General features: G+C 44.8%; 1 protein-coding gene across 1 annotated transcript in view; it reads left to right on the top strand.

Annotated features, from left to right (window-relative positions):
* Positions 1–26328, top strand: part of LOC138267979 (F-box/LRR-repeat protein 2-like) — a 127687-nt gene that overhangs the window by 22451 nt on the left and 78908 nt on the right. The gene's annotated exons all lie outside the window — the stretch shown is intronic.

Below are 26328 nucleotides of genomic sequence, written 5' to 3'. Positions count from 1 at the left end.
AACCTTTTTGCTTCCATGACGCCCGGTGGAAGTCATGCAGGTCCGTCTGGCCCTCTGGCCTATGATTTGGGCGTTCCGGCGTCTTATAGATCGACGCCTTTCACCCCATTTTTATCTGCTGCACCTGAAGTGGTGCCAATGCCTATGACGTCGCCCAGGCTGACTACACCTGCTACGGCGCCGTTGAATTCGCCTCAGATCCGATCGACGACTAAGAATCCTGTGGAGCCGGAGCTTCCGGCTTCGGACGGATCCAAAGTTCGGCACCGACGAAGATCTTCAGTGTTGGTCGACGCCTTATCGACGCCAGGTTTGGAGTCAAGGCTTAAATCAAGACGTCTGGCTCTTCGACTTTTGGAGGAAGAAGAGTATGCAAGACAACACCTGGAGGAAGGTGAAGTTTTGGAGCCCTCTGGTGACTTCCAGGGACTGGATACAGCCAGTGGCTTGGACACTACCCCTGAATGGGATCTAGCTTCCCCTGGAGAGGTCACAGAGGAAGCTGCTTCATTCCACGCAGTCATTCGGAAGGCTGCAGACTTTTTAGACCTTCCCCTGCCTACTGCGGAAGTCAAAAGAAATTTATTGACAGAGGTTTTGCACCCGACTTCTGCTGAGCCTCTTTTGCTGTTCAATGAGGCACTGCTGGACCCCATTAAGGACATCTGGTTGAAACCTGTGTCCACCGCTGCGGTCAACAGAGCGGTGGCTCGTCGATATAGGGCGGCGCCTGGTGATCCGGTGTTTCTCTCCAGACAGCCAACTCCGGAGAGTCTAGTGGTGCAAGCCTCTTGTTCGTCCAGATCCTCTCCTGGCTCGTTTCCTGGGACACCTGCGGACAGGGAGTCAAAAAAGATGGACCATACTGCAAAAAAGGCCTTTTCATCTTGCGGTATGGCCTTAAAATCTTCCAATGCTACTTGCATACTGGGGCGTTACATCCATGCCCTTATGGAAGAGGCGAAGGGCCACCCTAATTTGTCCCAGGAGATGTTGCAGCTGTTGGCGGATGCTCAGGCGGCTGTGACTCAGGTGATCCAGTCGGGATTGGATACTTCGGACTCGGTGGCTAGGGCTATGGGCACGACCATAGTTTCTAGACGGCAGTCTTGGCTACGGTCATCTGGCTTCTCGTCGGACGTGCAGGCCACACTTCTTGATCTTCCTTTTGATGGAGAGAGGCTCTTCGGCACAAAGGCTGACTCTGCCCTGGAACGTTTTAAGGAAAGCAGAGCAACTGAAAGACCATTGGGTCTTCGGAGGTTTAAAGGATTTGGACGTGGATCTTCCTTTCGTGGAAGACTGCAAGGACCACAGCAATCTGCTTCTACCCTGCCATACAGATCCTTCAGGGGCAGGGGCAGAGTCCGTACGAGAGGAGCCACCTTGCAGCACTCTGCCTCTTCCTCTTCCTCGGGAGGGGTGCAGCAAGGAAAGCAGCCGTAGTCCTCCTCCACTCCCTGTCCACTTGTCTCCGGTAGGGGGGAGACTTGCCCATTTTCTTCCAATGTGGGAGGTTATAACATCCGACTCCTGGGTCATCGACATTGTGAAGAAGGGGTACGCTCTTCCCTTTCGGGAATTCCCTCCTACCTTCCCTCCCCGCCCATCCTTCTGTTCAGAAGACCATCTTCTCCTATTACAGCAGGAGGTATTATCCCTATTGGCAAAAGGTGCAATAGAGTTGGTTCCCGAGCAAGAGAGGGGTCAGGGTTGTTATTCAAGATACTTCCTGATTCCCAAAAAGGATGGTCGGTTGAGACCGATTTTGGACTTGAGGATTTTGAATTGGTTCCTCAAGCAGGAAAAATTCAAAATGCTGACCCTCTCACAGGTTCTTTTGGCGTTGAACGAAGGGGACTGGATGGTGTCGGTCGGTTTGCAGGACGCGTATTTTCATATTCCGATCCTCAAATCGCACAGGAAGTATCTCCGGTTTGTGGTGGGATCGCAGCATTATCAGTTTGCGGTCCTCCCTTTTGGTCTTACTTCAGCACCTCGAGTCTTCACAAAGGTGATGGCGGTGGTAGCAGCAGAGCTCAGAAGAAGGGGGATAGCGGTGTTTCCCTATCTGGACGATTGGTTGATCAAAGCCAAAACTCCAGAGCTCGTGCGGTGCCATCTCCAGTCGACAACTCAATTGTTGTACGACCTGGGGTTTTCAGTCAATGTACCCAAATCTCACCTAGAGCCCTCTCAACGTCTCCTGTTCATAGGGCCAGTATTGGACACAACATTGAATCGGCCTTTCCTCCACCCCAGTGGGTCCAGGACATTCAGGCGTTGATTCCAAATGTTTCAAAATGGAGCGGTAGTTCCAGTCCTCAAGGTCCTTCGTCTGCTCGGTCTGTTCGCTTCTTGCATACTGTTGGTTACTCATGCACGCTGGCACATGAGGGCTCTTCAGTGGTGCGTCCGCAGGCAGTGGTTTCAGCACAAAGGGGATCTCGAGGACTCGATAAAGATCTCCAGAGACACTGCAGTGGATCTTCAGTGGTGGTCAGCGGTCGACCATCTGTCTCAAGGAAGGCCGTTCTCGCTGCCACCTCCAGTGGCCACAGTGGTAACGGATGCTTCCTAGGGTGGGGAGCTCATCTGGGGGACCTGGAGATCAAGGGCCTTTGGTCTCCAGGGGAACAGAGGTTACACATCAATCTGATAGAGTTGCGGGCAGTACGTCTGGCACTCAAGGCCCTCCTCCCTTCCATTCGCGGTCAGTCAATCCAAGTTCTAACGGACAACACGACCGCGATGTGGTATATAAACAAACAGGGAGGAGTGGGATCGTATCTTCTCTACAGAGAAGCTCTTCGACTCTGGTCCTGGCTTCAGGTTCACAAGGTCTGCTTGATTGCACATCATTTGGCCGGAGTCCTGAATGTGCGTGCAGACCTTCTCAGTCGACGCAGCTCGGTCGACCACGAGTGGCGTCTTCATCGAGATCTAGTTCTGGATATCTTCCGGATGTGGGGATATCCACAAATAGATCTGTTGCAACTCAAGAGAATGTGCAGTGCCCGCTATTCTGCAGCCTCCAGTATCAGGTGCAAGGAGCTTTGGGGGACGCGTTTCAGATGTCCTAGAAGGGTCAGTTGCTTTACGCGTTTCCTCCCATACCCTTGGTTCCTAGAGTTCTCAGGAAGATCCACCAAGACTGAGCTCAAGTAATCCTAATAGCTCCGGATTGGCCGAGAAGGTTGTGGTATTCGGACCTACTCCAACTCTCTCAGTGCCCTCCGCTCCGTCTCCCTTGCAGGGTAGACCTCCTCTCGCAGTCGCAGGGGCAGATTCTACACCCGCACCTCCAGAGCCTGCATCTTCATGTCTGGAGATTGAACGGGGCAATCTGAGTTCCTTTTCTCTCCCTCCAGATGTGGTGGAAGTTATTTTATTGGCCAGACGACACTCCACCAAGTCAATCTATGCTAATCGTTGGGCTAAATTTACAAGCTGGTGTGGAGAGAACAGTTTAGATCCTTTAAAAGCTGGTTTATCTGACATTTTGTCATTTGCACTCCATCTGGCACAGAAAGGTTATACGATTGCCACTGTTAAAGGTTATTTGTCTGCACTTCCTGCTTTTCTGTGCCTTTCTGATCAACCTTCCTTCTTAAAATCACCAATCGTTTTAAAGTTTCTAAAGGGACTCACTAATAAATTTCCACCCACACCATTCGTTATGCCTCAGGGTGACCTTAACTTAGTCTTAACTTTTCTTATGGGGGCTCCGTTTGAGCCCATGCACTCTTGCTCTTTTCGGTTCCTAGTATTCAAAACTGTTTTCCTGGTGGCCATAACATCTGCCAGAAGGGTTAGCGAGCTTCAGGCTCTTACTGTGGAAACCCCATACCTTTCTTTCTTTAAGGACAAAGTTGTGTTGAGGACCAAGGCAGCTTTCCTACCGAAGGTTGTTACACCCTTTCCCCTGGGGCAGTCGATTATTCTCTCTTCTTTTACCTTCCACCTCACCCATCCAAGGAGGAAGAGAGGCTCCACCGGCTGGATCCACGAAGAGCACTGAGCTTCTACATCGCCAGGACGAGGGAGTTCAGACAGGATGAACAGCTCTTCGTTGGATACGTGGGGAAGAGGAAAGGTAGAGCGGTCCACAAGAGAACGTTATCCAGGTGGGTCATTCTATGTATTAAGATCAGCTATTCTTTGGCGAAGAGAGATCCACCTGTGGGGCTTCGTGCCCATTCTACCAGGGCCAAAGCAGCTTCATCGGCTTTGGCTAGAGGTGTTCCTGTGGCTGACATCTGCAGGGCAGCGACCTGGGCATCCCTCCATACTTTTGCCAAGCATTACTGTTTGGATTCTGAGGTTAGGAGGGATGGCCATTTTGCTCGCTCAGTGCTGCAAGAATTCTTGGTTCGACCATTCGGGCACCCACCGCCGGAGGTTATACTGCTTGGGGACTCTATTCTTTAGGTGAAGAATCCACAGGTAGGTGTATCCATCAGAAGAATAAGTTACTTACCTTCGGTAACGCTTTTTCTGGTGGATACAGTAACTACCTGTGGATTCCTCACGGCCCCGTTGCCTGGCTGGTCAAGCCAAGATCTCTTTGGGTGTGCATCCTTGCTCTTGTATATATTTATATAGCTGTTTCATGTATATAGTTGTGATGACTGTATATACTTTTCCTTTGCAAATTAAGATAGTTGAAGAGGACATTTTGGACTTGGTTTATATACATATATATATATATATATATATATATATATATATATATATATATATATATATATATATATATATATATTTCTCACTCGAATTGAGCATTCATTACTGTTATTTATAATGTGTTTTATAATAAACGTTCTTTTTTCATTCATTCTGGATGGATATGTACTCTTTAGGTTTAACCTGTTCGCCTCTATGGCACGTAAAAAATGGTGATAACTGACGTCTGTACGTCGACGAGGGCTTCTTATTGCCTGGATGACGTCATGTGGCGTCGCGTGGAGTCGGGCGATTGTGACGTCATCGTCGACGTGCAGAGCTAGAAGAAATTTCCGTCGAGACTGGCGCAAGGGGAGAATTCTTTAGGTGAGGAATCCACAGGTAGTTACTGTATCCACCAGAAAAAGCATTACCGAAGGTAACTTATTCTTCTTGCACAGCACAATTAGAGTTCCATTTAGAGTGCTTGGGAAGACATTTTGTATTTTAGACAATGACAGTACTCTAAATTCTGCAGATGAATTGACAAGCGTGAATGGAGGGAGGAGATTGTGATAAAGGAGAGGGCTTGGCACTCATCCACAATGAACCCCTCAGGCGCTCAGAAGTAACAAGTTTAAGTTGCAGAGCACTTAAACATAACAGGTTTAAGCTGCAGACCACTGAAACATTTGTTATGTGTTCCAATTACTGCTGATTCATCACTCTTGTATAATGCAAACCTACATATAAAACATTGTGAACATGACATAGACGACTCAAGCCTTATAAATCATTATAATGGGCGAATACAACTCTTGGCCAGCTGTACTAAATGTTATGTTATGTGTATTTGTAAAGTACATTATCGCGTATCCTGGTACTAAATAACAATCATGCTACCAAAATGGTTGAAGATCTTGAATCACTAAGCTTCTGCCAAACAATTTTACAGCCAACCCACACAGGACTACATACCCTCAACCTGGTCAACATTGCAGAAGTAAATATCATGCCTGTACGGTGGATGGACTACTTGGTAATTACATTTGACTCAAAATCCAGCTGTTACCACTGAAACCCAAATCCCCCTCAGACGGCCGTTCCAACCAAACTCATAGTCAGGAGTTTGGTATCTCTAGCAAGGTTCCAGCAAACCGTTTAAGGGATTTAGAGGTAAGGAGAACCTCCATCCCAGACGGCCTACTCCATACTATTTAGTACAGTGGTTCTTAACCTGTGGTCCAGGGGCCACTGGGGGTCAAGGAATCCTAGCCAGGAGGGCCACAGCTGCTTGCAAAAATTAAATATTAACAGATTAATAAAATGTATATAAATAAAAAAAGCAAAACGTTTAAATTGAATATTGTAAAGCGTTCAGTAAAGGTGAAGGAATCTAAAATTGGAGTCTAAACATTACATTTTTATCCATAGATTGATTTGGGGGAGTAGTGCAAGTGCATGAAGCAGAATATAGTTTGGACGATGAGTGGCTTCAGCTGAATTTAGAAAAGCTCCAACCTTCCTATTAAAATTTAGATTTTTTAAAATTTATTTATGAATTATATAAAATGTTTAATCATTTATGTACTTGTTTGCTTGATGAATGATTGTTTCTGTATTCTTGTGTATTGTTTTGCTTTTCAAATCTTTGTAAATGCTCAGACCAGGGTTCCTGTCTTCTAGTAAAGATTCAGTAGGGGGTACCCGGATTCCCATAATGATTCAGTTTAGGTCCCCAGGTTCCAGTAATGATTAAGTGGGGGTCTACAGAAGTCAAAAGTTCACCCTTTACCGGGGTGAAAAATATTTGTGATTTGCTTGCCTTCCCACTTCAATGGCTGAAACCACATCTGCTCCTGAAGAAGAGATGTTTAGCCTCCTTTGGGCTTATGTCCTTGCAGTGGAAGAGCAGAGACATTTGCAGAATCTTATTTTTTATGGTCATGCTACGTTTTCCCTGCAAAGAGAACGATTGGTGGCAATCTGTTTCGTGCTCTGTTTTTCTTACTGAACAAGAGAGTATAATGGTGGCATCTCCCTCCAGTGAGTTTATCAAGTTGCACAACTTGGATGGTAACTCCATATGAAATCCCTTCCTTGCAGTTAAAATAAGATTGTTTGTATAACAAATGGTGTATGTTGCTGTCTGGCTGATCTGTGAATTAGAATGTAACGTGTACTTATAAAGTGCAGATTTACCCCATACGCATGAAAAGTAGATGTCTTTTTGTTACTCTGGTCTGTGGGACTTATTATATCTGCCTCGAAAGGGTGAAAGACTCCTAAGATTCGAACCTCCAACCATGTGGTCAGAAACAGATTCCTGAAGTGGATGCATTAGTCCGTTGAGCCGCCTGAACCAGACTGCCCTATGTTGTGACAAGAATAAGGCATTCAGATTTTATTTGAAAGAGTGCTGCGCTGGCTCCGCTTGGCTATTCGAGAACAGCACCTATAACTCTGCCTAAGAGGTCAGATCGAATTCTCCTCAGCAAGAGAGTTCATTTAGGTAAAGAGCTCTGAAGGAAGCCTGTTGGGTAACCTAATATGCTATGTGAAGATGTAGTGGGAGCTGGTAGGTTGTGAGAGAACAATATCTAGGCTGAATGTGGTTAGTTGTTAACACAAGGGCTCAGCTAAAAAAATAACAATGCAAAACAGATGGAATCCACGTATGTCAACATTCCTGTAGAAGTACTTCAGTTTTCTACTCCAAGGATTATCCCAAACCATAGCAAACACTGGTCATACCTATTTCTTCTGGTTCCTGATGGCTTCCTGGTCCACCATGGCTTGGGTCTTCAGGAATTTATTTTTGTTTTTGTTTTTGGTTGAAAGAGAAGGACCTATTCTCGATTGGTTACAGAGCAGACAATCAGTTTGCCAAAAACACCTTGTTGCTTCAGGCATTCGAATGTTCTGCCTTTTGATCAGTCATCATTTCTCCTTGTATTAAGCCCAATATAAATATTTGGGTCACTGATACCAAAAGAAGTACTTTGAGTCCGAGGAAAACAGGAGTTTTACATGAAGGGCATGGGGATTGCCATGAACTGGCAATCTTGCAGCAGTCAATGACACAAAAAGGGACTCAGCCCACCAACTCCCCGTCGTTGCATGCAGGTTTTGGAAATTTTGGATCTATCTAGCAATCCCCATCTCACTCCATGTAGATGAAAATATAGTTTTTACCTGCCCGACGTGAGAGTCTGATGGGCTCAAATCCGACAGGCAGCATCTCCTTGCAGAGAGGCAAAACAGAGTCAAGGTTAGTCACCCTGTTGAGGTTGAAGGTTCTACCAAATGAACTACCAGTTACTGGTGCAGACTATTTAAGTGTCACCAAAGGGGTGATAGTGTATTGCACTTGGTATGCTCTGACTTTTAACCCACCTAGGCTGTTATAGGCCTGGCTCACTCACCAGAAAAGAAGAGCAGGAGAGAGGTTGCTGAGCTGCTGCTGTGTAACGGAGAACATCTGTTCCTCGAAAAATAAGAAAGTGGAAGGGTTTAGTGGCTACTTTTGTCACACAAGGAGGAGGACTACGGACCCTTATAGAGTTTTTCATCTAGTACCAAAGACCCCTGAGTTGTGGTACAGTCTCATTTTGTCTCAAGTGTCCCTCGGTGCAATAGGGAACCTCCACATAAACAAGCATTTGCAATAGGTCTCATATTTGCGAGAGTTTGAAATATTGGCATTGTAAAAGATAATTGGACTTTTTTTTGCCACATAAATTGGTCAACCCTGCCTCATAAGTTTGGCCTTTCCTGCCACATAATTCCAGTGGCACTGCATATGAGTTAAGCACTTCCATTTACCTTCTTCATGTTTCTGCAGCAAAAAATGAAAATGTTGCCGTTTATCATCCTAATTTAAATCTGCCATTGTAATTACAATAGAATACTACTGAGGTGACCACCTTAACAAACACATAATGCATGCAGTCCAAAACCCACTACAGAATATCTTCATGTTGTGGAGTGTGTGTTTGATCTTGCAGAACTCAAGTTTCCCAGACCTATTCCTGTGCATGGTGGGACTTATAGTGCAGTGTTATAATGAAAAGAAGACTAAAAGACCCAGAATTCAATGCAAAATGGGATTTGTAGTCCTGTTGTAAAAGATGCTACAAGACCTAGAAGGCAAAAGTAAAACACGGGCTGGAAAACCTACTCACACGTAATACAGGTAAAGTTGGGAGCTTTTATTTTGTTGTTACATAAGCTTTTTATTCTGGTACTTGTATCCTTGCTCCTGTCTTGGAAAAAGGAAAGCACGAGTACCAGTATTGTGAGCAAAACAACAGAAATGGGAATTGAGAGCAAAACAGGAATGGCCGTGAAATTAACATTTTGAGTTGTGTTTCACCGACATATCGCCTGCTCTGTTTAACGGTGCCAGACATCTCTGGTACCCAACACATACAACTGTACATCCACTTTCCTGCCAACAACCCTGCAATTCCCAGAGATTTTTGAAAGGTGAAGATGTGAAGCTATGCTGTTAGTAGTGTTTGGACCCAGCGAGGATCTGTGTCAAGCAAGTCTCTGAGGAAAAACAACAGCATGCCCTTCTCCCTCGGTACACTTGGAAGTCAAGTAAATTAACATCAACAGGTCCTGGGAATTTACGTGTTATAAAACTCAGTCCAGGCAGCTCAATAGCTTCATGCTTAGGGAGCAGAACAGTTTGTCTAATCGAAAGCATGCAGCAGGCATCCTTTGGGTCAATGCCCAGGAATCCCAACTAGGCGTGCCCATGCTCCCAATCTGGAAACGGGTGCCACAGCCCACAGGAATGCATGGGCTCACATCAGAAGTTATGAAGCAGCTTCAATCGAGCATATTTGCTGCAATCAGAGATACCCATAAAACATACACAACATAAGAAGGCAAACTTGCAGTCTCTGCTTACCTTGCTTCCTGACAGGCATGTTTGCAGATTCCCGCAGGTCCACTGCAACTCTTTCCATAGTCCCACACACAAAGCTAGCTCCATAAATGTGCAAACAGTTGCCTAGAGTCTTTTTTCTGCCATGGGCGACAAAAAACATAAAAAGCGAGGCCTTCCCAATGGGTGTGTTAGCTGTGTCTAAGCTAAACAAGTTTGCGCTCTATAATGCTTCAAAGCGGCATGGCCGCCACAGAGCGCAAAGGAGAGACAAAACAAACAATGTGACAAAACTGGGAGTCATGCAAAGCGCTCCAGTACAGCTGATCGAGTGCGCGCTGTATGAAACTTCAAAGCGCCATGAGCATGAACGAGAGAGACAAAAGAAAAAAGTAGTTTTCCCAAAGTAAAGCATATCAGCCATCATGCAATAATCCATTTAACGGGGTCAGTCTGCAAGGCGGAAACAAAACCGCACCAAGGCGGTACAAACGTAAAGCATTTACCAATTACTTCAAGGGATTTTTGAAAGGCAAGCCCACAAATGAGTGAAAGTGATGGGCATGGTTAAAAGCCCACAGAATGCTTACAACAGGTCGAAAAGTGCTCGACCTAATGGCTATGCAGTTTTTTGCTTGCCACTAAGGATGCATGAAGGAATGTCTGAATGAGAAGTGTATTTTTGGCAGTGGTTCAGAGAATCCCTCACGGATGAATGCTTCACGGGGATTGGTGTCCCTTTTGCCATCTTCATATACATGCCCTTCATAATTGTCTCAAGGTGGGGAGACAGTATAGTGATGTCAAATAACTGGTACAGTAAAGTACAAGCATCTACACACACACACAAGGCATTAGACTCCTCTCTGAGGCTTGCTGTATTACTACATAAACTGTCCTTTTATTACTATTTAGTTGTTGATTAAATTAAGGCAGACGAGCAGCAAGTGTTCATTTAAATGTTCTGTGCATGCAGGTATAATTATTGCCCTTTTTGTAGTTATGTATTCCTTATATCTCATTGTTTTTCTATAGATTATATATTTGTCTTTAATGATAATGCAGTCATTTAGGGATTACTGCTTTCAGCAAGTAAATATTCTCTGGGCTCTTAAAGTGGAAAGTGGTCTCAAATGCTCAAACTACCGATGGCAAAGCAAATGAAACAAGTCCAATTTTTTTAATCTCCTGACAGCACCTCTACATACTGACTTCATCAGTGCAAACATAAGATAGCAACTAGTCGAGGTAATTCACAACTGTAAACCCCATATCAGCATACTGACATCCCAGTCAGTTTTCTCAGGGTCCGCCACATGTGTCCAACATTCTACTATTTATTGGTGTGGTTCTATAGAAGTTCCTCTTTGTAGATTTGTAGTTAGATCTTCAGTGAAGGTCTAGATGTATGTGGTAAATACACTGCAAAATGATTACGTTTTGTAGGTTTACTTTTTAAATAGATAAGATGATTCTACCCATAATCAATCCAACATTACATACACAACCAGAGACTTGTGAGATAGTGCATCCCTGTTCAAACTTTCGAGACTTCTTCTCTTTTTTTTTTTTAAAGGTTTTTTTTTTAATAAACAGAGTTCTTGGTGTCTTTGTGTTTCTTTGGTGGTTGGAAGCTCAGTGCATTCTACCTTTTTGCTTGAACCTGTTGATTCATTGTGGGATGTCTGGTGTGTCCTGATTGATTCATGCCTACAATGACCAATTATTACATGGGTTTTTGTAGGATTTTTGTAATGTTATAATTGTTCAGCACACCGAAAACCAACTTGATAACAAGAATGTAGTTCTGGTGTTCATCAGTTATTTGATAAATATATCGGGTAGCATGTGCAAATTGGGAGGGGTTTTGTTTTCACTTTTGGTGTATTTGAAGGGGGTGTTCCTGGGCTTTTGAATGGTTGCCACTGATTTATATGACCTGTGTTATTCAGGACTATTTATCAGTGTTGCTGCACTCCTTTGATGCTTGAGAGAACTATATATCACTAGTTAGGCTTTTTTTATTTGTCGGCATTTGATCTTTGTTTTATTTTTAGATAGATTATATATGTCCAATATTTCTTTGAAGGTCTTTAGGCATTTGACAGTTCCTAGATTGCTAGAAGGATCACATAATAACACGAATTGTTTAGTAAGGCTATGGTATGTCTCTGCTTGTGAGTACAATAGGTCACTAAAGTTTCATTGTCAATTTCTTGAAGGCTTGGAATCACTAACATTTCTGAAAATCTCTGCCTATCTGACAATGTACTTACAACATTGGCAGAGGTGCTAACAGTGCACCCTGCACTTCAGATCCCAAATCCCTCTACTGACCTCAGGTGGAGATAGGGGGCTTTGGGATTCTAAAGTGCTCAACACACTCAGCTGTGTGGAATGTAACATCTGCAGAGATGCTGTCAGTGCATTCAGGTCGTCAGGGCTCTCAAGTGGAGGAGGAAGGGCAAGTGGGATTCTAAACTGCTCAAGAAACCCTGCTGTGCGGGATGTGCCTGGGACGCTACTGCGCTTTGCCTGGCTCATAAGTGGGCCCATCTGCAACCATCAGAGACCAGAAGAGGCTGGTGAGGGCGATTCCTTTTGAGTGTTCCATCAGAATAATGGTATCATAACCTTCCTCAACCACTCACTAATTTCTCGACTTTGTAACATCTCAGAACAAAATATTCAGTATACAGGACTCCACACATTGATTCAGCTGAGAGTTAGTGGCAGTATGATCTGAATTGGGATACCCAGGCACATTTGCCCTCTGTGATGTCAACCCCTTTGGGCCAACCTAAGGGTAATACTGAGAACATAATTAATTAATTTAGCTCACAACCAATGCCAAACTACTTTATTTTATAGGTATGTTTGCTTGTATTTTTCCTCCTCTGTTGAAAGCATACAATTGCCATCTCTTGCAAGTCCAATTCAGGTCCCATGAGTTCCCCCTTAAACTCCATGTTAAAGCAGACCGTGGGTGTAATATGCAAGGAGCTTGTACTGACAGAAAGATGTTAGTCTTTGGAATCGCCATGCGCCACACCACTTATCATGAACCCGCCTATTGATCTGGCAAACTGCTCTGTGGAGAGGGACAGTACTTCTCCAAACTTAGAAATGTAGGGGATAGACACTGCCTTGTATTCTTCACTTCTTAATCACATGGGTCCATAGCAAAAAGGAAAAAAGGTCAACTCATACTCCAGAGACTTCTTTGAGGAAGGAAAATTCTCCATCAACAATTTTTTTCACGTATTTGTGGCAAGGAGGCAATGTTTTTTGGGACATCCTTCAGATTAAATTAAAAGAAAACATTTGAGACCTGTTTGAGATAGCACATTGAGCACTGAAATAACATAGAAGGTGTTATTACTAAATTGGATGGACTTGTTCAAGCCCTAGCCCCTTCTTCCATGATAGATACTAGCATTTCTCCCCTATCACACACCTGCGAAAGCAATACGGACCCAGGAGGAAAACAACACAAGATATGTCTCTTGCGGTGAACAACCCACCTGGACCATGTCTCAAGGCAGCCCCTGCTGTTTATCCCTGCCTCCACCTTCATTTACGCCCAGAGTCCTGTCCATATGTGTCTGTTCTGGCCAATGTACCATACTGCCAAGCAAAGCAATACAGTCTACCGCCCAACCAAAGAATAAAGTTTGCTACTGGCTTAACCCACATTCTGATTTTATATGGTAAGTTTTTATCTGTGAGGAAGGTGGCTTGGGTGTGTCCTGTGCAGGAAAGTTATAAGGGGGATTGTGTAATGGATAATCTTAAAGCCGCACTTGGCCAGAAACCTCCTGTCACAGGTGACCTTCAGGGTTTCCTAGGTTGACTGCATAAGGATCTTAGTGGGATACTTTTACCACCATGGACACTCTAGCATTTGACCTAGGTTCCTGAAACTCGAAACTTCCACTTCACACAACCTACTGAAGTTCTACTGGCTTCAAATTGATTCCGACCCTTATCTGATTTGACCCAGACATCGATCAATAAGTAGCAAGGGAATAATCAGTCGTATGGATGCCCCCCTTCTATGACGGCCGATTGTATTTTAACTAGTCCTGGCGAAGCCAGTCACCCCACACAGTGCCTGTGTATGATATGATGGAACATACTGGGTTTAGCTCCCAAACTAAGCAATGATGACTGGATGAATCACATTAAAACCTTCAACATCCTCATGCTGCAAGAAACCAGGGCAAAAGATGATGTTACTTTTGAATGTTACTCAAGCCATTTTTTACCTGTCTCATTCTAGAAGAGCTAAGGGCAGCTTTGGTACATTGTTCAGGGTCTCTTTACAGTTTAGGGTAATCTATATCCCAGTGAGCCACTGCAGGATACAAATCTGTTGTACGGTTCCTACTAAGATATTATGACTGCTTATTAGAATGTGGGGGATTGAATCCGTCCACACCATCAAGAGCTGTTGGGCCAATTCCTGGCTAGCTCACAGTGCCTCTCCCAAACCCCTAACCTGACTGGGTGTAAGGTGATTATGGCAACCTGAACATGAAACTCTGACTCCCAAGGAACTTGTGGAAACAGATCTCACCCTTTTGTTATATTACTCATGCATTCCCAGGTGAAACACACCAGATACAGGATAAGTTTTCAATATATATATAGAAACACTCATTATCTTGCATAGAGAGAATGAGCTGTGATAATTAGGCAGATGAAACGCAGAAACATAACCAGCATTATGAATATGGTAAAGAGGATACATAAATCAATCATCTTAAATGATTTCTGGATTTTCCTACATGACTCTAAAACTATACTGAGAGCATAGTAGGTGTACCCTCTGCCGTTGCCCTATCCAAGGGATTTGCGTTAGCTTCATTCCTGGAAAGTGCATCAGGAGTCAGCCTGTAGTGTGGATGGCAATCCCCTCAGGAGGCTGGATGATTCGCGCCAGGAGATCTGCATTTCGAACACGTTTGTCCCAGGATGGTTGCATCTGGAGTTCCCGCCTGCCCCTTCCCGGGCAGTGCACCATTTATATAATAAAAGCGACACTTTTAGCACAGCTCTGATGCAATGCTATGACTAGATGTTAGAAGCTATCTCCTGAACAGGCAACACAGGCACTAGGATATCCTGTACTGTGTTTCTAGCCTTGAACAGAACATACTGATTATATGTTGAGAAAAGGCTAGCTAAAGCAAGCAGCTCATACAATATATTGCTAGAATAATATCATGCAAGTGACATGTGTAAATGTCACTGCTAAAAGCCATGCTAAAAAGCAATGCAGCTAAAACATGTAAAATATGAAATATAAAACAAAGCTAAAATAAAGAACCAACGTGGATTCAAGGGGGCCTCACTACAAGTCTTCTGGTTAATTTGTTCAAGATATTTCACCTTTTCTAGTTGTAGCGTGTGACTTCAATGCAAAACTTGGCTACACTGGCACAAACAGGTTCAAAGGAGGTAATCTTCTACAGTTATTTGACTGTATTTAGTTTGTGTAATATCATTGAACTAGTTACGGCAGTCAATAGCGAAATTCCTACTTTTATAGAGAAGAACTGTGTGACAGTAATTAATTATGTTTTTGTTTCCCGTTCATTTCATACATATGTCCATTCTGTGGGTAGCAGTGAAAATGGATACAGTGATCATTGTCCTGTTGTACTGGATTTAGCCATGCAGGGGTCACCAAGAGAAAAATTAGGAAGTGAGTCACTGAGTTAGTAGTTAAGGACAGAGGTCTAAGGTTTTGATATAAAACTGTAAATTATACAACACTGCTGGCTAATGTGGCAAAGGAACTTTGTGTCTTAGTTAATGTGTTTATCTTATGATCTTATCCAAGAGATGGATATAGACATTAGAAAATCATCAGAACGTTAAAACCTGAATGCCCGTGATGGTTCCCTTCAGCTTCTATGCAAGCCTACAGGAGACTGATGGGGAACTTAAAAAGGGAACCTAGAATCAGAGGACAGCACCAGATGCAGAACTGACTAAAAACTCATAATAAAAAAGCAAATAGAAACCAGGGAGAAACCTGGGACAATCTGATAACTTCCTGTAAAACACTAAACAATTTTGGAGAATACTTAACTCTTGCAAGCCTAGTAGGGCTGTCTGCAAGCATAGGCATGTACATGACAGCTTTTTAGTGGGTCTCACATTTTAAAAATATTTATCATTTTGCAAGTTCAAATGACCCACCCATAGATTTTTCTCCTACTTATCTGTTAGCCATAAGGCTTTACCATCAGGAAGCCACTACTGCGATCGTCTAAGAAAACACCAGATCCGATGGATTCCCGATGAACCTCTATGAAGTCATTGTTGACTCCTGGGCTCCAGTTATCTCCAATACATTTAATGCAACCTGTAGCAGCAAGTTACCATTTTTCTGGCACTCAGCCCTGGTTTGTTAAAAAGGAAACTGACAAGATCTGCACGGAGACAGGCTCACATCTTCTTGCTGAACTTAATAGTCAAAGTTATTGGCCACACAGTCCCGCCTTTTGGATGTCCAGTATGGGTTGAGAAAAAGGGCTTGGGACCTTGCAACAATGCTAAATCTTCACCTGGTTGTGAGTATATACTTTGTAGCGAAGGAGGCTCCTCTGTACTTAGCCTTTACGATTTAAGTAGTGCCTTTGACAGAGTACATTTATCAAAGCTTTGGAGCCCACTCACAAACATGGATCTGGATTAGACTGGCCAACTTTATACACGCACTACAGGTTTCAGTCTCGCTCTGAGAGGGTAATGATTTTTATTTCTGACTTGACAGGGTATTCCGGTAGTGGTGTGTCCTTGCACCAATTTAGTTTCTATCATTTGGCAATCATCTTAATTCCTTTTTGATTACCCATGGTCATGATATGCCAAAAGTGAAGTCAAATCTATACCTGCTCTTCTGTATGCAGACAGTGCTGTCCTAATATCTCAAACCCATAGGCGTCAATTGACCAAAATTCCAGGGGTAGGGCAAGTGACATCACATACCCTTTGACCTTATTTCCATCACAGAAGGTGATGTCACATGACCCTTGACCCATTTTTTTTTTCTTTTTTTCTGGGAAGTCATGTCACATGACCTTAACCATCATAACTTCAAAATAATTTAAACTGCTGACTGTTAGAAATGTGGTCTCTAGTTGGCAGTCGGTTTGCACCCTGTCCAAGTAGGAATCCTCACTCTAGTCAGGATAAGGGAGATACCCGCTCAGATAACCCCTGCTCACCCCCGTGGTAGCTTGGCACGAGCAGTTAGGCTTATCTCAGAAGCAGTGTGTAAAGCATTTACACATAACACACAGTAACAGAGTGAAAACTCTACAAAAGGACACCACACCAGTTTTAGAAAAATAGCCAATATTTATCTTTTTAAAACCAGACCAAATACGATAAAAATCCAACATACAGTAATAAAAATATGAATTCTGCAAGATATACTCAAAAATACAGTTCATTGAAGTCAATAGCTCCACCTGGGGTTATCATGGCGTCGTGATCAACAAAACCAACAGTTCAGGCTGCCCGCAGTGTTGTGGGCCAGGTACAGTGTCGGGAAGTAAACAGTACCTTGGATTTTTAGGGTGTTGTGATCCTCGCGGTGAGCTCTGGAGAGCGGCGTCACTGACGCCGTGGTGTCAGTTCCAGAGTCGTTGCAGGAGTCGTCGGGCCCTTGAAGTCACACGCGTTGCCGATCGAACTCAGGGCTGATGAAGTCAGGTGCACTGGCGTGGATGGTGTGAGAAAGTAGTCTCTTTCTAGCATGGTTACCCCCATTTTTGGCCTGTTTGTGAGTGTTTGTCAGTGTGTTTTTACTGTCTAACTGGGATCCTGCTAGTCAGGATCCCAGTGTTCATAGTTAAAAACTTATTTGTCAGTGTGTTTTGCCTGTCTCACTGAGATCCTGCTAGCCAGGTCCCCAGTGCCCATAGTTTGTGGCCTACGTTTGTTGTCAGTATGCTAAACTGCGTCACTGAAGTTCTGCTAACCAGAACACCAGTGCTTATGCTCTCCCTACTTACCAAATTTGTCACTACACTTTAATTACTCCATATTCCAATTCTGATTGGCACACTGGACCCCCCCTTATAATTCCCTAGTACATGGTATCTAGGTACCCAGGGCATTGAGGTTCCAGGAGACCCTTATGGGCTGCAGCATTTCTTTTGCCACCCATAAGGAGCTCATACAAACCTTTCATCAGAACTGCCAATGCTGCGTGAGTGAAGTAGTGCACAAACTATTTCACAGCCATTTTCACTGCACTAAGGTAACTTATAAGTCATCTATATGTCTAACCTTCATTTACTGAAGGCTAGGTGCAAAGTTACTCTGTGTGGGCACCCTTGCACTAGCAAAGGTGCCCCCACGTTGTCCATGGCCAATTCCCCAGACTTCTTCAGTGGGGGGGATACCATTATAAGCGTGCACCACATATATGTCAATACATATATGTAGATTCACAATGGTAACTCCAAATATGGCCATGTGAGGTGTCTCAGATCATGGAATTGTCCCCCCAATCCAAATGTGGTATTGGGGGTCAATCCCATGCCCCCGGGGGTTCCACCATGGACCCCCAGTACTGCCAAACAAGCTCTCTGAGGTTTCCACTGCAGCCCCAGCTGCTGCCGCCTCACAAACAGGTTTCTGCCCTCCTGGGGACTGAGCAGCTCAAGCAGCCCTTGACGGCAGAACAATGTATTTCCTTTGGGAGGAGGGTGTTACACTCTCTCTTTTTGGAAATATGTGTTATAGGCTTGGGAGGTGTAGCCTCCCAGAGCCTCTGGAAATGCTTTGAAGGGCAAAAAGGTGCCCCCCTTGCATCATCCAGTCTACACCAGTTCTGGGACTCCCAGTCCTTACTCTGACGCGAAACTGGACAAAGAAAAGGGGAGTGACCACTCCCCTGTCCATCACCACCCCAGAGGTGGTGTCCAGAGCTCCTCCAGAGTGTCCCTGGCGTTAGCCATCCCGGATTCCAAGGTGTGGAGACCCTCTGGAGACCTCTGAGTGGCCAGTGCCAGCAGGTGACGTCAGAGACCCCTCCTGACAGGTGCATACCTGGGTAGGTAGCCAATCCCCCTCTCAGGGCTAATGAGGGTCTCTCCTCTGGGTGTTTCCTCAGATTCGGTTTGCAAGATTCCCCCAGGACTCCTCTGCAACATCTGCTTTAGCTTCTGACTGACGGATCAACCCCAGGCTGCTCCAGGAACCGCTGTAACTGCAACAAAGTATCCAGGATGACTCCTGGGATCTGCAACTTCAGCTCCAGCCGTCATTTGCAGCAGTTTCCATGGGGTGCATGCTCTGAGGACTGCCTGTCTTCACCCTGCACCAGAATAACCAAAGGAATCTCGCGTGGAGTGACGGAGTCACCTCCCAGCTTCTACAGGCACCCTTCTGGGACGACAGCCGGTACTCTGGGACTCCTCACCTGATGATGAGCGTGCTCCCTGGAACACAGGTGGTGGACCGAAGTGACCCAGACTGTTCAAAGGTCCAGCTGTCCAATTTTGGTGGAGGTAAGAGCTTGCCTCCCCGTGCTGCGACAGTACCCCTGTGCACCGCATCTTCTCCAGCTCCTTGGACTTCTGTGCACTTCTTCCAAGAATTCTTTGTGCACAGCGTAGCCCAGGTCCCCAGCACTCCATCCTGCGACGCACAACTCCCTGAGTTGTTCTCCAGCGGCATGGGACCTTCCAGTGTAGTGCTGCAACGACTACACTTTGCATCTTCTTTGTCCCCGTGTTCTGGGACTCCCATGGGTACTGCCTGGTTTTCTGAGGGCTCTCTGAAGTGCTGAGAGCCCCTTCTGTCTCCTCAGTCCAAGTTGAGACCCCCAGGTCCCTCCTGGGTCGAAGCAGCTCCTTTATGACTCATACAGTGTACTTGTTTGACTCAAGGCTTGTTGGCAGAATCCAGCAACGCAAACAGCCTGCATCCAACAACTCGACCTGGGACATCTTCTGCACCAGCAGGACCCCGCAGCCATCTTCTTGGTGCTCTTCTGTACTTTTCTTCTGACCGGAGAATCCACTTTTGCACCTTCTTCTAGGTTGGCAGGGGCTCCTGTCCTTCCTGGACTCTTCTTCAACTTTTGGACTTGGTCTCCTTTCTCCACAGGTCTTCAGGTCCAGGAATCCATCCTTTGTTGCTTGCAGTCTTGCTTGGTTCTTGCAAAATCCTTTATCACGACTTGAAGTGTGTCCTGAGGAAACTTGCTGTACTTTACTCCTGCTTTCCTGTGCTCTGGGTTGGGGTACTTTACTTACTTTGGCGTTTTCCTACACTCCCAGTGCCCCTCTACCTACTACACTTGCCTAGGGGGGACTTCGACAGTCGCATTTGACTATTTTAGTATGTGGTTTGTGTTGCCCCAGGCCCATTGCAATCTATTGTATTTTCTGCTGTTCGCACTATTGTGTATAATACTTACCTCCAGAAGGAGTATTTCTTCTAAGATATTTTTGACTGTGTATCACTTAAATAAAGGACCTTTATTTTTCTTAACATTGAGTATTGTCTTTTATTGTGTATAAGTACTGTGTAACAATAGTGGTATTGCAGAAGCTTTGCATGTCTCCTAGTTCAGCCTAAGCTTGTCTGCTACAGCTACCTCTAGACAGCCTAAGCTGCTAGAACACTACCTACAAGGCTGCGTTGTGAAACGGGGCGGTACAACATGCGGTGTCCACAGGTCCGTACAGGCAGCGGCGGCGTCATTGCGGGAGTGATGTCGTCAGTAGGCCCAAGCAGTGTCCCCAGGATACTGTGCAGGCAGTGATGCCTGATAATGACACTGGAGTTGATGGTGCTGTCGTCAGTGGACCTGGGCTGCGGTGCGGGACGGGATGGTGCTTCATGCTACTCAGCAGGAGCGACGGCGTCGAGGAGGCCCAGGCTGCGGTGTGAGCAGGCAATGCCAGAGTGCGGGCCCACAGGTCGTGGTGCAAGCAGCAACTCGGTGAAGTCATCTGATGATGACGTCGGTGAGACCAGGGACGCAGTGTGAAGCGGGGCAGTGCATCTCCATGCGGCGTCGGCAGGTCACAGTGCAGGCCGGCGGCGTCGTTGGTGGCGTCACAGTGGTTTCTCCTCTTGAACAGCACAAAACACACAGTTCCCAGTGCTGCAGGTCGAGGAAACTGAAGTCTTTGGTGTCCCTGAGACTTCCAACAGGAGGCAAGCTCTACTCCAAGCCCTTGGAGAACTTTCTCAAGCAGGACACACCGCAAAGTTCACCCTTTGCACTCTTTTCAGGCAGAAGCAGCAACTGCAAGCCAGTCCAGCAAAGTAACAGCAAAGAGACAGTACTCCTCCTTCAGCTCTTCAGCTCTTCCCCTGGGCAGAGGTTCCTCTTGATTCCAGAAAGGTTCTAAAAGTCTGGGGTTTTGGGTCTTCTTCCTATACTCTGTTCTGAAAAGTCTCAAGTGTTTGCAAGATCCTTTCTTGTCCAGGCCAGGCCCCAGACACACACCAGGGGTCAGAGACTGCATTGTGTGAGGGCATGCACAGTCCTTTCAGGTGTGAACGACCACTCCTCCCTCCCCTCTAGCTCAGATTGCTCATCAGGATATGCAGGCTACACCCCTGCCCCCTTTTGTGTCACTGTTTAGAGAGGTGCAAAACAGCCCAACTGCCAAACTGACCCAGACAGACAATCCACAAACAGGCAGAGTCACAGAATGGTTTAAAGCAAGAAAATGCCTACTTTCTGAAAGTGCCATTTTCAAACAGACAATTTAAAAAACAACTTCACTAAAAGATGTATTTTTAAATTGTGAGTTCAGAGCCCCTAAACTCCACATTTTTATCTGCTCTCAAAGGGAATCTGCGCTTTAAGGATATTTAAAGGCAGCCCCCATGTTAACCTATGAGAGGGATAGGCCTTGCACAGTGAAAACCAAATTTGGCAGTATTTCACTGTTACAACATGTAAAACACACTAGTATATGTCCTACCTTAAACATACACTGCATCCAGCCCCTGGGACTACCGAGGGCCTACCTTAGGGGTGCCTGACATGTACTAAAACGGAAGGTTTAGGCCTGTCAAGTGGGTACACTTGCCAAGTCGAATCAGCAGTTTAAAACTGTACACACAGACACTGCAGTGGCAGGTATGAGCCATGGTTACAGGGCTACTGATGTGGGTGGCACAACCAGTGCTGCAGGCCCACTAGTAGCATTTGATTTACAGGCCCTGGGCACCTCCAGTGCTCTTTACTAGGGACTTACCAGTAAATCAAATATGCCAATCATGGATAAACCAATCAACAGTACCATTTACCTAGGGAGCACTTGCGCTTTAGCACTGATTAGCATTGGTAAAGTGCTCAGAGACCATAAACAGCAAAAACAGAGCCCAAAACGAGGAGGTTAGAAGGCAAAAAGACAGGGGAGACACGCCAATAATCTGCTAGGTCTAACACTGACGTTCCACAATAACTGCATGCATAATATCACAGCACAAACATCTATTTTAGAACCCACCTATATTGTGGTGCTGGCTTTACTTATGAAAGTTCTGGGACATAATACTTGCCCTGTATAGTAGTGAGCGAGCAAAGAGGAAAAGCCAGGCCTCTACTAGGCGGGTTTCTCCCCACTAATATTTTGAGAAAAATGTAATCTTATAGTGGATTTTAAATCACAATTTTCACATTTTCACAAAAATGTACTAAAAAGACATAGGCTCTGAAATTGCACTAATTGCATTTCATGGGGTGCCAAGCCGACAAAACTAGGAGTTGGCCCTATTTTTTTCAAAATGTTCTATGGATGCCACCATATGCCAAAACTGAATTCCATAGTGCCATGGCTAGCATTTTCTTATGGGTGCATCACATGCCATGGGTGCCCCCATTATGCCAGCACCTTAATTTTTCAATTTATACCATTCATATGTCATAGGTACCCCAGTATGTCAGGGCCAGTATTTTGCAAAAACAACAAAGTGATGAGTGGAATGCTTGAATTAATCTCAACTACTGGCATCCCTCGGGCTGCATTCCAGTCCATCATTTTTTTGCCAACCATGCCACCCCAGTATGGGCCCAGACATATGCAAATCAGTCTTGACGCTGCTCCCCTTGGGAACAGTTCAGTCCAAACTGCCAGGCCAGGTCCCCCCTAGATCAGAAACAAGCATCCTGGGCCCGATTTCAGGGTATCACCCCTGATCAGCCATGCTATCTTGAATCCAGTGGCACAGTGAGCCCGGGACCCACGTCTGGGCAGACCCGGCGCACGGGGACGGCAAATGCAAAAACAACAAGGTGATGGGTGGAATGCTTGAATTAATCTCAGCCGCTGGTATCACTTCGGTCCGCATCCCAATCCCTCATATTGTTTGCCCACCATGCCACCCCAGTATGGGCCCAGACATATGCAAATCAGTCTTGACGCTGCTCCCCTTGGGAACAGTCCAGCCCGAGCTGCAGGCCAGGTCCTTTCTTGCCAGCATTTTGTCATGGTTGCTGCCCCCTCCCCAATATGCCAGGATAGTCCTTCTTTGTGCCAAGAAATACCTCTTGTGTGCTCGTACCAGCATTTTATCTTAGATGCCTCATATGCCAAAAATTACCTCTAGTGTGCCATTAACAATATTTTACCATGGGTCCTCATGATACCAAACGATTGCCTTCATTGTGCCAGTGCCCATATGTTGGCACAGGTGTTTGTCATACTAAGAATTGATTCAAGCATGCCAGTAGGAATATTTTACCATGGGTGTCTCTATTAGAAAGTAATTACCCTCAGGATGTAATGATCAATTACATATTTGCCAGCCTAACACCACATTCTTGCTTACACTCACTTACATTGACTCACACATGCCGTTTCTCACATAGATACACTATTGCCAACAAGCATCCACACAACATCCGTTTATAGGCATTTTTCACTTAAATTAGCAGCCACCAAAGGTCCATTTCAGATAATCGTGCTCCATTTTTATTACACTAAGAGTGATTAATAGAGTATTATTCACTTTTTGTATAGGGAGAAATGGACAGAAAATAAGTAGCCCGGAGGCACCTTGTGTTATTGGCACTGATTTTACATTCTCTAAGGCCAGGGTTCGCAAAGGCAGTTCCAGAGGCGGATAATTTAGAACTGCCTAAGCTGTGATTTTTGGATATAACATTTAGTGGATTCGCTATATCATACTGGTAGCTTTAGATTTAGGCAGGCCAGGACTTTATGAGCCCACACACTTGATCACTCGTAGTAATTATACATTGGTAACAAATAACTACAGACTACACAGGAATTCCATCAGGGAGACTGCGGAGCTCCAAAAACTATTGTTACTCCGATAAGCAGCCTTGTGAACTTCCACGGGCCTGAATAGTATCTAACCATGGTTACACACCTTTGGGAAAAATCTCTGTTTAGTATCTCTGAGCTGGGAAGCATATGGAGTCTTCTTGGTTTTCTGTTGGGTCAAGGCAAATTGGCTTCAGTCCTTTTTGCCTCTAAAATGAATCCTCACCAATGCTACTGCTGCACATTGTTTTTTGTAAATGTTATCAAACCCTTGCTTGACACTTTCTAATTCCTGTTTTACCCAAATTTCAAATGTATTTTTATTGCATAGTTAAGTAAAACCTTTGCAAAAGCTAAAGCGCAATAAATTCAAAAGCATAACACTGAACAGAAATATAGTCAACTGCCATTGCAGAATTTGAAAAGACCAAATTTTGTTAAAAAACAGAAATAATTTCATGTATTGAATTGAATGATAATCAAAGTGCCAAGAAGGCAACGCTGCTTAAAAACCCTATGCAAGTCTTCTTGTGTGTCATAGTGTAATAGCACTGGAAAATCTGCCAATCAGTCTAGACCTCCCCATGGACCAGTTCATCGGCAACTACTTGAATGGAAACGGGATTGAAGGCATAAATTCATACTTAAAATGCCCATGGTGTTAAAACTATGTGCAAATTTGCTTGAAGTGCCAAGAGTCATAGTGTTTGGCACTGAGCCAGAAGCCCAGTTAGAGTGAATCTCCCCATTCTGCTGACTGACCAGTTCATTGGCAACTACTCGGGTAAAGATGGAAGTCTTTTTGCTGCAAGGTCTAGAAATGTAATCACCTGGAAAATAAACCTGATGTTGGCCCCATTTTAGCACTCTATTATGGCTTGTCTACAACCGTGCACACCCAGGGAGTTGAAATGAGAACGCAGAAAGAGTTTGTGCTCAGAAAGGAGTGCCGGGCAAACACACATAAAGCACAGTATAGATTCTTGAACTTGATGGCATGCTCTGCTTGTAAAGTCATTGCTGGCAGCCAGCCCCCTTGGCCGATGATCCATAGTTGAAAGTGCACCTAGACACTGGGACAGGAACTGAATCTTGTTCGATTTAGTGTAGCAACTGTCCAAATACGGTTGCCTAACAAAAACTGCTTGTGTTTATCATAAACCAAGTGTGGTGCCTTTTTGCAAGTGTATTTTTATCTTACTAGAAAAATAACTGGTGCGAGCTGTTGTTAATTTGTTTTTTGAACTCTGCGAAAGAGAGGCAGGTCACATAGTTGTTCTGCTTGAAAAGCTTTCAAGTTGCTGAGGAGAGACTCTATTGGTTTTAGTCTGGATTCATTATTTCTTAAGGAGATAATATGGCAGTCCATTAGGGCCCAGAGCACCTCGGATCTGCACTTTTTTATAATTATTTGTGAGTTGTATAAGGTATAGTTTTGCAATTTGAATGCTCTGTTGCAAGTTAAACTTGGAAAAAGTTGAAAATGTTTCAACTGCTTGGGCTCTCTAACATGCCCTTCACAGGGCTCCTTTCATACTTAACCACTGATGCTGTTGTTTGTGGCATTAAAGGCTCCCCTTTCCAGTGTGTTGACAATCTTCCAGAAAGCCTTGGAGTTCTTTGCCTTGCTACCATGAATCAGCTTTCCCCAATGCTAGTTGTACGCATCGCATTCTGCGGTCCAAATTTGTTTCTTGTATTTATTTCTGAAGGACCTAAGCTTTTCAATGAGCAGCCAGTTCGCTGAGTTGGCTCTCAAGGTTCTTTGGAGGTAATGTTTTTCTCTCTGTTTAAGGCACCAGGCCCTGGCTGATATAGTTCTGCACCCTTTGTGGCATGCAGTGTTCGGATAAAGATTTACAAGATTTTCAGTAAAATATTCCAAGGCGGCTTCTGAGTTGGTTGAGGCATTGAAAGTAGGTTGGAGTAGACATTCACATTGCTGTTTTATCACTAGCATCAGTTGGCCTTTCTCTACTTAATTTTTTTCAAGTTTTCAATGGTGGCGGATGCTAGCAGGGAACTTGCCTCTTGGTGAAGCTGCATACCTCAGGTCCGTAGTGCAACAAGAGGGCAGTAGATGGGATAAGGCTCTGTTTTGTAGGAAGTTATTAGTATTGAACGCCCTAAGGTGGTCAGAGTGAAGTTTATGGTCGTTTGCAGTGATGCGAATGCTTGCCTGGGGTGGTCAGACGCAAAGTAGCCATTTAGAATCCTTAGAACAATGTAGACACACACACAGTCGATATCCTGTCCCACAGTTTGTTGGAATTGGCAGTGTTTCAGGAACACCCACCATGTCAGGTCTTACAAATCAAATTGATCTATACCTGCAGAGATGGCTAAGAGGTTTGCAGTGAAATCCCTGGAAAGATTGAATTTGGCGTGTTTGTGACTGGCCTTCAAGTTGGCCAGAGGTGGCTACAACAGGTTTGCAATGTTGTGTTTCTCACTGGTAGTCTGGTTAGTATAGATACTCAA

The sequence above is a fragment of the Pleurodeles waltl genome, chromosome 12 (assembly GCF_031143425.1).
Source record: "Pleurodeles waltl isolate 20211129_DDA chromosome 12, aPleWal1.hap1.20221129, whole genome shotgun sequence".
Lineage (NCBI taxonomy): Eukaryota > Metazoa > Chordata > Amphibia > Caudata > Salamandridae > Pleurodeles > Pleurodeles waltl.
The sequence above is the reverse complement of the archived record's forward strand: the minus strand, read 5'-3'. Positions and strand labels throughout refer to the sequence as shown.